At 41.5% G+C, this 13,762-nt stretch overlaps 1 protein-coding gene across 1 annotated transcript in view; it reads left to right on the plus strand.

Annotated features, from left to right (window-relative positions):
- Positions 1 to 13,762, plus strand: part of DCC (DCC netrin 1 receptor) — a 1,314,656-nt gene that overhangs the window by 391,052 nt on the left and 909,842 nt on the right. The window lies entirely within an intron of this gene.

The following is a 13,762-nucleotide window of genomic DNA, read 5'->3' on the forward strand; positions in this document are numbered from 1 at the left end:
CAGTGTAAAGCTTTGGGGCACTTGGTTCCCAGGTGGTGATGGTATCCTAGGCATTGTGTCCACAGTGGTGTTTCTGGTGTCATCTCTTGGGATCCCCTTAAGGAATTATGCTACGCAGAGTGTGATTATAAAGTACTGAGGCTGGTTTCCATGCACCATACACAAATACTAGACTCATTGCTTTCTAGTCACATTCTGTATCTGCCTGCCTCTTAGGGATAGCAGTGGGCAGTTCTCATCAGTTGCTCAGGTGGAGATGGCTATCCTACTATGAACTTTGATCCCTGCAAACTGCTGCTTTCTAGATTAGTTAATTAAAGGTGGCAGCAGCCCCGAGATGGATGTCTGGGAATACGAAGGAAGGTGGCTAGACGGCTGCAGGAGTGTTAGGACGCCTGATGCTTCCCGAATGTGGTATTTGGATTTTAAGGTTTGAAAGGAAGCCAACATGGACAGAAAGAAATGTTGCTGCTCCTGTGAACGTGCTTACTGTTCTACTCTTTTCCATCAGCAGACACAACAGTCCATTTGATGTCCACGCTGGTGGTCTTCCCTCAAGCGGCTGAAGTTTCTGTCAAATGTAGGTAATTGGTCTGAAAGAGGAAAACTGTGCGTGGAGGAAACTCACAGGCTCTCTGGAATGTGTCCAGTGGAAGGAGTACTAGATGGGAGATCAGAGCTTGGTTCAGGCTTTATTGTATTAAGCCGTGTGTTTGTCTCCAGATCGCATAACTGAGTGTCCTCTAAGCTCCTTTCTATACCAGGCATTTCATGCCTTTATTTTCAAATATACCATGATAACAAAGAGCCTAGGACAACTACGCAATCTATGAATCAGGAAGAATGACCTGTTAACCGACTGCTAAATTTTAGAAAGGAGCCCCTGGGTGGTACAAATGATTAAGTGCTCGACTACTTGTTGGAAGGTTGGTGGTTTGAACCCTCCTAGAGGTGCCTTGGAAGATAAGCTTGGAGATCTGCTTCTGAAAGGTCTTAGCCTTAAAAACCCTGTGGAGAAATTCTACTTTGCACACATGGTGTCACCATGAGTCAGAATAGATTCGATGGCAAGTAACAACAATAACAGAATTTCGGGATGCTGAAGACATTATAGAGATGTCTTGATTGTACCATGACAGTGATAGAAATTTATTCTGATCCCATCAGTGACTGAGCCTTCGAGTCGCTCAGAAACTTGCAAAGGTTATGAGGTGAGGATGACATCTCAACAACAGCAACAACGAAAATCCAAAGTGGAAATAATTCCGTATTTATAACAAAATTCATTGGAACTTTGACCTCTAGGAACAAAGGTCTGAGTCAGGTAGCCCAGCCCATTCAGAGGCTTCTGGGCTGGCCGCAGCAGTACTTCGAAAACAACCCTAGTCTGACAATGGTCCTCTAGTTTCCCTCACCAGAGGATTCCCACAGGCCAAGGTTTACAAATTAAATATGTTATAAAAACCTAGAGGATGATGATAATATTTTATAATTTTATGAAGTATTTTGAGAGTGTAATCAGGTTTCTGTTATTTCCTGTTAGCTATTTGTGAACATTGTTTCCTTTGACATTTTAAGTTTCTGGGAGGAGGCTATTTCTGTATCCTGTTCATTTCTCTTCCCCTATTGCCAAGTTCCAGTCTAATCTTTACCTTGAAGCAGAGCATTTGTTACCAAGAACAATTTGGGATGCTGTCAACCCAGTTCAAACATTACCAGAAAATACTTTGTACTACTGTACATTTATTTATTTGTTTACTCATCCATTCTGCACCCATCACCAACAAGCATCATACCAGGTTCTCCGCTATGTACTAAGGAAGGAGAGATAAAAAAAAAAAAAAAAAAACATAGAAATTGCCCTCAGGAACTCACAGTCCTGTAGTATTTTGCCTATAGTGAGCAAACACTAGGGAGCCTTGGTGGCACAGTGGTTAAGAGCTTGACTGGTAACAGGAAGGTTGGCAGTTCACACCCAGCAGCAGCTTTGTGAGAGAAAGAGATTGCAGTCTGCTTCCATGAGGATTATAGCCTTGGAAACCCTATGGAGCTGTTCTACTCTGTCCTTTAGAGTCCTTATGAGTCAGAATTGGCTTCATGGCAGTTTTGTTTTTTTTTTTTCTTTTTGAAGAACACACTAATATATGTTGATTAAAGTGTTATGATGAGAGTAAGGCTCCTTGACTATTCCCAAAGCCAACTCTCCAGACAGGGATTGGACTGCACTATAAAATAGATAATGATATTGGTGAGGAGTGAGCTTCTTGGCTCAAGTGGACACATGAGACTATATGGACAACACCTGTCTGGAGGTGAGATGAGAAGGAAGAAGGGGACAGGAGATGGCTGAATGGACACGGAGAGTATAGGGTAGAGAGGAGGACTCAGTAGGAGAGCCACTGGAAGGACATAGCAAGGTGTGTATAACTTTTTGTATAACAGACTGACTTGATATGTAAACGTTCACTTAAAGCACAATAAATAAATACATAAATTTAAGTTAGAAAAAAAAGAGTAAGGTTCCTTAAGCTCACATTCAAAGGGCACTCATATTTCTGAGCTTGGGACGAGGGGAGGTGATCGGAGAAAGGTCTCAGAGAGTAATGCCTGAGCTGAGATATAAATGAGAAGAGTTAACCAGAAGAGGCGTGACATGGACTGAAGGAGTGAAAGGCTCTCTAGACCGAGTGAACAGCATGTACGAAGGCATGAAAGGGTGAAAGCACATGACCTTCAGTGAACTGGATATGGGTACAGTAGGAATTCATCTACCAGTGATCCATGAAAAAAGGAGGCCTGATGGTGCAGTGGTTAAGCGCTCAACTACTAACCTAAAGGTCGGCTCCATCACCAGCTCCGCAGGAGAAAGATGAGGCCATCTGCTTCTGTAAAGGCTACAGCCTTGGAACCCTATGGGGGCAGTTCTACTCCGATGTATAGGGTCACTATGAGTTGGAGTTGACTCCCTAGCAACAGGTTTGGTTTGGTTTGATTGGTGATCTAGGAAAGGAATCACAAAAGTAAGGACAAAAAGAAATGTTATTTTAATACTTACTTTTCCCCATTTCTACAATGGCATTTAATTTTACACTTCTTGACTATATAATTTATTTTGAATTCTGCATATTTTGCTTAATAGCCATTGCTTGGACAGGGAGACAAGAGACCTGCATTCTGATGCTCAATTTGACAGTTTCTGAGTGATAATTAGTAAGATATATAATTTCCGGAGGTCTTTTTTATCTTCTTACCTAAGTGCCTTTTGAATTAGCCAGGAACAAATAAACAATGCCTTTTTACAGGTAAAGCTTCTGTAACTTCCAGATATTTGGAAAATCCTAGCCCAGAACCATGGCAGGCAGGATCACACTCAATAACAGAGGTCGGATGCTGAAGATGTCAATCTGCATTTGCATAGACATCCTGCAGGGCAATGGGAGGATGTTAAAAACACATGTATCAACAGTCCTCCTCTGAAATGCCCTGACCCTCAGCTAAGAGCAGCCTACTACACATGAGGCCCTATTCCCTGAGCCTGAGTCTATGGGTAGCTCAACCCTCAGAAGGTCAGAAATTTCTCCTTTAGCTCATATGAGATCCAATTAGCAATTTTCTAGAAGACTAAGAGGAAAGAAAAGTGCAAGAGCAAAAGAAAATTTCATTTGGTGTTTTTAGTAAAATGCTATGTTGCAACAAATTTGCAGCAAACGTGCAGAAAAATGGAGCTCTTATTTAGAGGACAGAGCCCCGGTGGTTCAGCATTCAGCTGTTAACCCAGAGGTCGGCAGTTCAAACCCACCAGGTGCTCTGGGGGAGAAAGATGTGACAGTTTGCTTCCAAAGATTTACAGCCTTGGAAACCCTGCGGGGCAGTTTGACTCCATCATCCTACAGGGTCTGTCTGAATTGGAATCAACTCAACAGCGGTGGGTTTGGTTTTTGGTTTTAAGCTAAAGGAAAAGGATCCTGAGTTAAGTGGGACAAGAACTGTGGCCTGAGAGCACTGTCCTTCTGGTAGATTGAAAATCTGTGTAGTTGAGTACTAAAAACGATCCTCTTGTTTACTCATACTTAAAATCTTGGAAAGCCAAGTAGGGAGCAAGCACACATAAGTAAGATTCATTTTCTATCTTGCCTGTTTCTGGCAGTCTGCTAGATTTCTCTTTCTCTTCTCCTCCTCTGTCTTCCCACAGCAACCCCCTGCAAGATACTTTGTTTTTGTTTTTGTTGTTAAACATGGAGGGGACAACTGGATTGCTAGATACCTGTAACGATCTCCATTTTACAGGTGAGAAAACCAATCCTATGTGAGTGTCATGGATTGAACTGTGTCCCCCAAAAGTGTCTGTCAACTTGGCTAGGTCATGAAACCCAGTATTGTATGATTATCTACCATTTTGTCATCTGATGTGATTTCCCTGTGTTGTAAATCCTATCACTATGATGTAATGAGATGGATGAGTGGCAGTTATACTGACGAGATCTACAAGATTAGATAGTGTCTTTAGCCAGTCTCTTTTGAGATATAAAACGGAGAAGCAGCGAGCAGAGAGGTAGAGTGACCTCGTACTACCGAGAAAGCAGTGCCTGGAGCAGAGTGTATCCTTTGGAGCTAAGATTCCAGCGCTGAGATGCTCTCAGACCAAGAGAATACTGATGACAAAGACCTTCCTCCAGAGCCAACCAAGAGAGAAAGCCTTCCTCTGGAGCCAGCTTCCTGAATTTGGACTTCTAGCCCACTGGGCAGTGAGAGAATAAACTTCTTTCTGTTAAAGCCTTCCACTTCTGGTATTTCTGTTACAGCAGCACTAGATGACTAAGACAGTGAGTTTAAATAATTAGTTCAGAGTCACATATCCTGGGGCTATTAAGATGCTAGTGAACTGAGTAATCGTTATTCACTTTTAAGTTCCTGTTCTACGACATCATTGCTATTTGTCTTTCAAAAAGGACTGGTTGGTTAATCCCAAATTACCATCTGCTTTATAAAGTTTTTTTTTTTAATTGTTTTATTAGAATAGATTAGGAGAAAAACAGAATGATGCCAAGAAGAGGGCAGATGTAGAAAGCAAGGGCATGTCAAAGGGCACGGCTCCAAATCTGTAGATCCCAAAAGGGCCACAAGGCTCATGCCAGCCAGCAATGAGATCACCCAGGGCAGAGTGCAAGGACCTATGGGTGTTTGCAGTGTGGCCAGGCATGGTCATTTCCATGATCTCCTTTAATTTAATACCAGTGGTGACGATAGAGCGCCATTTTTGAATTGCCCATCTCCAGGTGTGTTTATGGAATGTATGCTAGAGCAGCTTTATTTTGAAACCTTTATCAGTTAGTCAAATATGTTCCAAAGTCAACACAGCCATTAAGCAACTAGGAGATTCCTCATCCCCCCAAATTATTATAAAGTAAATTAAAAAATAAGATTTTGAAACCATTAGAAAAATAGGCAAATCGTGTGAATTTAATTATTGGTGGGGAAGAAGCCATACAAACTGATAATCTATAGAAATAAACATTTCTGATTCAATGAATAAGCAAATTAATAAGATTCTTAGTAGCAGTGAGAGAATTTTTGCTGCTGAAATAAGAAAATTAGAAAGAAGAAATGTGTTTGTGCTCTTGAGAACGTGGTAGAATAGGCATTCTCCGCTCCGACACTGTTGGTAAGATGCCTCACTGGCTAAGATTTCTAGAAATCAATTTGGCAATTTCATCAAAGGCCTTAAATATGTTTCCATCTTCCCTCCTTGATCTGGTATTTCACTTTGGAATCTATTTTAAGGAAATAATTAGAGATGTGGACAAAAATCTATACACAAAGATGCTGATTGCAGCTGCATTTTGAACAACTATAAAAATTGGAAAGAGTCTACATTGCCATCAGCATGGAAATGGCTGATTAGAGTAAGGTGTAATCATAGGGCAGAATATTATGCAGCTATTAAAATGTTAAAATGTCTTCACAGAAGTTTATTGTACACATGAATATGCTTATGATGTAATGTTAAGGAGAGAAAATGTATGATACAAAACAGAATGTGCAATGTGGACTTGTGAGTGTGTGTGATATCCACAAAAACATGAAGGGAGCACACCAAAACATGTTGTAGTTTTCCTTTTATGATAGGATTGCACTTTTAATTTTCTTCTTCATACTTCACTGTATTTTCCAAATTTACCACAATAAGCAAGTATTTCTGTGAGCATATGTAAAAAGTTGTAGACTTTATTTCAAAATATAAATCCCAAAGGAACTGGTTGGGAGAGAGGACCCATTGATTCAACTTTAGAAAGGACTCTGTTCTGTTCCCAGAAACACCTTCCCTGTTCAGCCCTCAACTCTGATGGTAGAAGAGGGGAGGGGGGGATGTTGGTTGGGAACAGACTTACAGAAGAGACTTGGTCTTGAGGAGACTTTAAGTAATTGGTTAGGAGACAATCTTTGGTATCCAATGGAATAACTTTATTCTGCCAGTGAGCACATGAAAGCCAAAGAACTGATTATGTCAGATGGGAAATCATCCTACCCAAGGTAGGTGCCCCCAATTCCACGCCTGCCATTTTGTACTGTGATCTTATTTAATTCTTCATAGCAGTTACTGTTATACTGTATGTTGTTAATGTTTTGTTAGGTGCTGTTGAGTCGATTTTGACTCATAGTCACCCCAGGTGACAGAGTAGAACTACCCCACAGGGTTTTCTAGGCTGTAATCTTTACAGGAGCAGACCTCCAAGTCTTTTTCCTGCGGAGCTGCTGGTGGGTTTGTAAGGCCAACCTTTTGGTTAGCAGCTGAATGTTTAACCCTTTTGCCACCAAGCCTTCTGTTTTTATAGTATATAAACCTATTAATTTGTTTGTTGCCTGTCTCCTCTCTTTATACTATTAGAAACATGAGGACAAATGCCTCATCTGTCTTTCTCACTGCCCTAAGCGCAATGCTTAGAATACAGCCTGACACATAGAAGCTACTCAATAAACTTTGTTTTATGAAAAACAAATTAATACTTAATTCAATACAGATCTGCCACAGGCTTTGACGTCTAATTTTTGAAGTTTAACCTTGAGTCACCAAGGCCATGCTGTCATATTTTAAGTACACAGTAGACTTAGGTGTTGGAGAAGGAAGTGAATGGCTCTAGCAATCACAGCACATTGAATTTGCTGCTTTTGTTAAGGAGATTATGCAGGTACCACTGTCCCATCAGACTTCTGCTTTTTTTGTCTGACCCAAGAGGCAGGTGTGAGAAAAGATGCAGCTTTTGGGGCCCCTTGTGGCAATGGCCTGGTATGTCCCCCACCCACTGCCATTTGTTGATCCCTAGTTTGGGAAATCTCTGACTTTTCTGTATTTCTGACCAGAATGAACACATTCTACATATTTATATTTCACTGAACCAGTAAGTCCCACACACATACACATCTAGGGGATTATGAAAGCATCAAAGTCAAGTAAAGTACCTTCCCACCTACTTAATTTTAAAAATGACCCTGTTAGGTAACAGATTAAGCTGACTTTTGTATTTGTATAACATGATATTATTATCTTACTGTGCTTCTACTTGCTATTATTAGCAGCCATTTACAAAATATTTCCTGTGATCCCTGCTCTATATTAAATGACTTACATGAATTATCTTATAGTCTTTATCATAACCTTATGAGGTATATGGTGGTCCCTGGGTGGAACAAACAGTAAACATGCCCAGTTTGCTTATACTCGAACTGCTAACCAAAAGGTTGCCAGTTTGAGTGCACCCAGAGGTACCCTGAAAGAAGGGCCTGATGATCAATTTCTGAAAAATCAGCCCTTGAAAACCCTGTGGAGCACAGCTCTACTTTGACACACATGGGGTCACTGTGTTTCGGAATAGACTCAACAACAACTAGTTTGATTTTTGTTTTTATGAGGTATATGTTATTATCCCCATTTTATAGAAAAGGTAACTGACGGTATTATAGCCTAGGTCTGACTGATCCGAAAGCAGCTATTGTTATCTCCCCATTCCATGTAAGAATCCTGAAATACTAAGTATCCTATTTATCCCACATATACTCAAAACTGGAACTAGGATCAACAGTCCACAGAAAATAGGCAAGTCATGCCGAAAAGGCTGATTTTCTGGACCATTCACATTGGCATTCTTAGTTTTCATATCCAGCATTATATTGTTACCAGTGTTGCCTTTCAGCCATATTTTATTTGATATTCTAATTTAACCAAAGTGTATCACAAAGGCTGAGGGGAGATCTGTGAAGACAAATTTGCTTAGAGGAATCAGAGCATGACCAGAAACTGAGCAAAGGGGAGGTTTACCATGGCATCCCTCCCTTGCCTGTCATCCAGTGAAACCTACTTCCATTTCTGCATTTGAGTCTGCCTGACTCTCATTCATTACACTTGCCCTCTAAGGGAAACTGCGCTCACTCCATTCCATCTTTTTGATTTTTGAATTAATATTTTCTAATTAATTGGTAGAGAGAATGCATTTGGGATATACCAAAAAACCCCTTTAATGCTTTCATACCTGAAACTCTGTCAATAGAGTACCAAGGGACGATGGAAGTGGATGTCCTATTCTTTCAGCTTCTCCAGGTCAGCTCTGTTCTCTCACACTCAGTGTCTCTAATTTATCACATTCAGATAGCATTACCAACTAGCCAAAGGAAAAAGAACAACGTTTAACCTCCACTTACATGGGCTCACAATGCAAGGCGTGTAAAACAAGGCTGGAGGCCTAATACGAAAAAGCCAAAGTAGTTCAAGAAGCTCTAGAAAACCATGGAAACCAGTGACCTGTTTAAAGGTGAACTTTCAATTCTAAAAGGAAGAGAGAACAAGAAAACTTAAAGCAAAAAGGACGAAGCTTTGAGATACCACTGGTCACCTGAGCACCCCATGAGATCACCGGCACTTAATGGCCTACAAATGTTTTGAAGCACACTCTACAGCATGAGGAAGACAGGAGATACACCTCCAGGGCAGCTCCCGTGCCCTTGATGGATCCTTTAGTTTTAGCTTCCTGCAGGAAAGTGTTTAATTGCATTTATGATTGAGATGATCACTTTATTGTGTTCAGCCCAGAGCTAGGGAGAGGCGGCCCCTCCTTGAGGAAGTTTTGAATTTCAGGTTATTTGTCATCTCTTAGCCATTATCAATGGTGCTGTTACTGTCATCATCATTATCATCAGAAGGGAAATGTTAAGCCTGTAATTGCAAGTGGCACTGTGCTAAGTGCAATAAAAGGAGGCCCTTGGTTCTTGCAAGCCAGCTGTGCATAATCAAGATGCACTCTATGACAGGGCAGACCCATATTAACGTTCGTGCAGAAAGGAAGACTAAAACACTGAGTAAATGAGCAGGCCTGTGTGAGGACTGAATTACTTGGATTTTGCTTTAAGACTGCAAATGGTCATCTGGAGACTCATAGCGTCTGTTTACGTAACCACCAGTAGCCCTGTAGTCAACGCCACCCACGGAGACAGAGTAGAACTGTACTCCATAGGGGTTTCAATGGCTGATTTTTCAGAAGTGGATTGCCAGGCCTTTCTCCCAAGGAACCTCTGCATGGACTCAAACCTCCAATTCTTTGGTTAGCAGAGAGCATCTTAAACATTTGTACCACCCAATATGTACTACCTCTAAACTACTACTATGTTCCTGGCACAGTGCTACATACTTTATATGCATTGTCTTGTTTAACGATGCAATAGCCTTATGTAATAAATGCTGTTACTATGCCCAACCCACATAACAGATGGCAATGCCAAGGACAAGTTTCTAGTAAGAGGCAGAGAAAAGATGTTGGACCAGGCTCTCTGACCTCAGAATCCAAGGCAAGGATGACATTGAAACCCCTTTGGGACCAGCTGCATACTTGATAGTAAATACAACCTTGGGGCAGATCTTGATTGTGTCACGTTATTATTTGAAACTTTCAGAGGACATCATGTTTATAATGATATAAAACACAGATAAATAGACAAGGGAAGGAAGAGCATAAGCAAGAATAAAGGCACTTCATTTAGGAAAGTAGAACTTTGAAATGAGTTCCGAAACTTTTTTTGGTTTGTTTTTATTTACAATGTTAAAAAAACAAACATAGAAGTAGAAAGATTGTGAGCTGAACTTGAAGGGCTGTGCTCTTTTGGGAAAAGGAATCATGCTATCTGGAGGGTGAGTGGGTGAGTTGAGAGGTTCTGATACTTTGGATAAGGGTCTCACTCATTTGAGTCTGATTAGTGATACACACACTTACCCCTAATCCCGAAGTTTCTTTAGCTATTTAAACCTGTTCAAACCTATTCTTTAGGTCTCGCTCTCTCTCTTTCTGTCTCTCTCCCTCTCTCTTCCTCTTGCTGTTATTCTCCCTCTCTCCCTTCCTTTCCCTCTCAATAGGAAAATTTACTTTGAAATGTCATTTACTCAAAAGAGAAATGTTATGGAGAAGAAAGATGTCTTTGATAGTCAAAATGAATTTGTCTACTCTTTTGTTGGATCTTGAACAGCTCAAACTGTGTATATTTTATCCACATTGAATTCCTTATTCCATTTAAAGTAGTAGGTCCATTACACAGGAGGAAGTTTGGGATAGTGGAAGTATCACTGAAGTAGCAGTTATGAATTCTAGATTCTATCCTTTCTTTGCTACTAAATCATCTCCAGAAATTCATTCAATCTCCTCAGGTTTATTTCTTTGTTTAAAGAATCCAGTTGGATGATATCAGTGACTCTCCACCCTCACTGTTCACTAGAATCAGTTGGAAAGCTTTTTACAATAGTCATGCCCAGACTCTGCCCCCAGACTCAATTGCTCTGGAATGTATTGCAGGCATCTAATTTTTAAAAAATGTTCCTCAGGTTATTCTAGTCAGCAGAGAACCACTGGATTACATGATTACAAATATTCCATCAACACCTAAGCTTCTCCCATTCCTGCACCCCTATGGAAGGAATACATTTGTTTTCTCTGGGTTAGCTGGGATGGCTAAGGATTTATGATTGCTTTCATTTTGGGGGTGGGGGAGTGGGATGTGTGAGGTGGCATGTAATTTCACCCCTTCATCCTCTATTTCCCTTTCATAAGAATAATTACTTTTAGCTTAAAATTGTCTGATTCTACATTTTCCTATGGCATTTGAACACCTGTACAGGTGTTAAAGACCATTGCCATTATAGGGGAGCTTTGTTCTCAGGAATTCTACTGCACTTAAAATTACATACATGGACATGTATGCATACATACATATATACATGTTGTTGTGTTCTGACTTATAGCAGCCCTATATAACAGCATAGAACTGCCCTATAGGGTTTCCTAGGCTGTAATCTTTACAGGAGCAGAATGTCAGGTCTTTTTCCCTGCGGAGCAGCTGGTGGGTTCCAACCATTGACTTTTTGGTTAGCAGCTGAGCACTTAACCACTGTACCACCAGAGCTCCTTGTACAAATACATGTATATGTCCATATGTACCATACAGATGTATTGTATGTATCTTCAGACTTATTTTGGAGGGTCACTAGGAGCCCCGGCAGTCCTCTGTTGTTAGCTGCCATGGAGTTGGCCCCGGACTCATGGCAACCCCATGCACAATGGAATGAAACTGCAGATTAGACTGTTGTGATCCATAGGATTTTCAGTGGCTTATTTTCAGAAATAGATTGCCACACCTTTCTTCCTAGCCCATCGTAGTCTGGAAGCTCTGCTGAAACCTGTTCAGCATCATAGCAACAAGCAAACCTCCTCTGATAGAGGGGTGGTGGCTCCCGTATGAAAGGCAAGAATTCTACCACTGAGCCACCAACGCCCTCTGCAGTCCTCATAATTAAAATAGCCCCCTGAACTCAAGCTGTTTTAGAATAGTATGTTGGCTGTACATAGATTTCTGTCCCCTTCATACAGAGCCTAAATGTGTAATGCCCCTACCTCCCAGCCACCCCACCACCCATAGTTATCTCCTCACACTTACTACTGACTCATTCCTAAGAGAGCTGCTTTCCTTGGGTCAGGAGGACATGAATGCAGTGAATGGAGCTCCGGGTTAGAAGTCAGGCAATCTGGGTTCTCCTGTTGCTAACCAGCCACAAGACTTGAAGCACATAATTTACCCTTCAGTGCCTCTGTTTCTCATCTGTGAAAAGAAGGAGTGGAACAGACATGTTCACGTCCCTTCAGGCTCTGCAACTCATGATCCCTGCTCAGGCCTTGGGAGCAGGTGCAGGGCTTAGATCTTCAGCTGCTTTCAGCTCACTGTTTATGATATACTCCCCCCCCTGCAGGGGCCCTGCCAGGCCCTGGCTTGCCTGCCGGATGCCCTCGGGCTGCGGTTGTCTGCTGCAGAGCTTGAGACCCCGTGGGGCCCTCTTTTCCTTCCTCCTTTGCATATCAATCAAGCAATCTGTCATGTTGGCAATCAATGGCACATTGTGAACCTCAGCTTCCTTGGTGCCACTGCCGTCCTTTGGTTCACTTGTCAACCTATGACGGACAGTGAGGGAAAAGGAGAGCTTTTGACTTCGCCTGTGGACAGGGGAGGAAGCTCTTAAAGACACATAATGGGATGCGACAGTGGCAGCTGCTCACTGAACCCTCTGTAGTTACACATGTGGCTTATGATTGAGGGTCAGAGTCTTGTGGTTGGCAAGGTCCTTTGTGTGATGGATGGTGAAGACAAATAAGTATGATACCCAATCAAGAACACCATACTGATGACACAGCTGTCAGGAATAGCCTTCACTTGCAAGAGGGATGAAGATAGGCTTTTGCATTGGGCTGTCATGGAAAAGATATCACCATTCCCACATGATTCCATGATCCTTATAAAGATGGACCTCCTAGCTCCCTATTGCCTTCCTTATATGTTGATGTGATTTTGCTTTCCTTTAGTCTCTGAGTATCCTACGATTTCAGTGACATGTAGCTGTTTTTCTATTTTGTTACTGCTCTCGACTTTGCTGGAATCTTTCTGTTCACTCGTTAAGAAGGCTGTAGTATATTAAAAACAGAGCAGAGGGTGAACTCCGAGATGGGAATCTAAATGGGATAGCAAATTACTAAGAACCAGAGTTTTATACTATTTTTATTATTTTCCATCTGCCTCTTCATCTGGGTCAAACAATGTAGGGGGCCACATGAAGTCCTCTCCTTGGTCAGCACTGACCACAAGAGGGCTCCAGGGAAGAGAAGTCAACTGAGCCTCTGGAGATTGGCCAAGAGTTGTCTAGATTTGTAAATAGGATGAGCAAGACTATTCCACAGCCTTTGGCACAGAGGGGGAAGTGATATTTAATGGAACAAGGCCCATAAAGCTGAGTAAAAATGTTTTATTTTAGGTCATTAAACTGTATGTCACATAACCTTTAAAACAACACACATTATAAATCTGAAGCTTAGGTTTATAGGATAGCTTATCATTCGTTTAATGGGCACAATTACAGCATCCGAAGAGCAGGTCACTCCTTATCTCAGTCAGGTTTAAGGTAAGAGAAATACCACTTGTGGTTTATTCCAGAAAGGAAGAGTCTGTCCACTTACGGGCTTCTGTAACCTCCAGCCCAGCGTTCAGCCATGGGGCTGCTTCTCGTGGTTGCTGAACCTAACATTCAAAGTCTCGGAAAACACTAGCAGTGAAACGTCATCCAGAGTGCAGGCAGTCACCAAGGGAGTAATTTAGAGCCTCAAAACTATATTTATGTGTAATGGACACCAAATACCATGCATGTCTCCAGGGCTTTTTAATCCATAATAGCACGCATTTTAGTGTT

The sequence above is a fragment of the Elephas maximus genome, chromosome 11 (assembly GCF_024166365.1).
Source record: "Elephas maximus indicus isolate mEleMax1 chromosome 11, mEleMax1 primary haplotype, whole genome shotgun sequence".
NCBI classification, from domain to species: Eukaryota; Metazoa; Chordata; class Mammalia; order Proboscidea; family Elephantidae; genus Elephas; species Elephas maximus.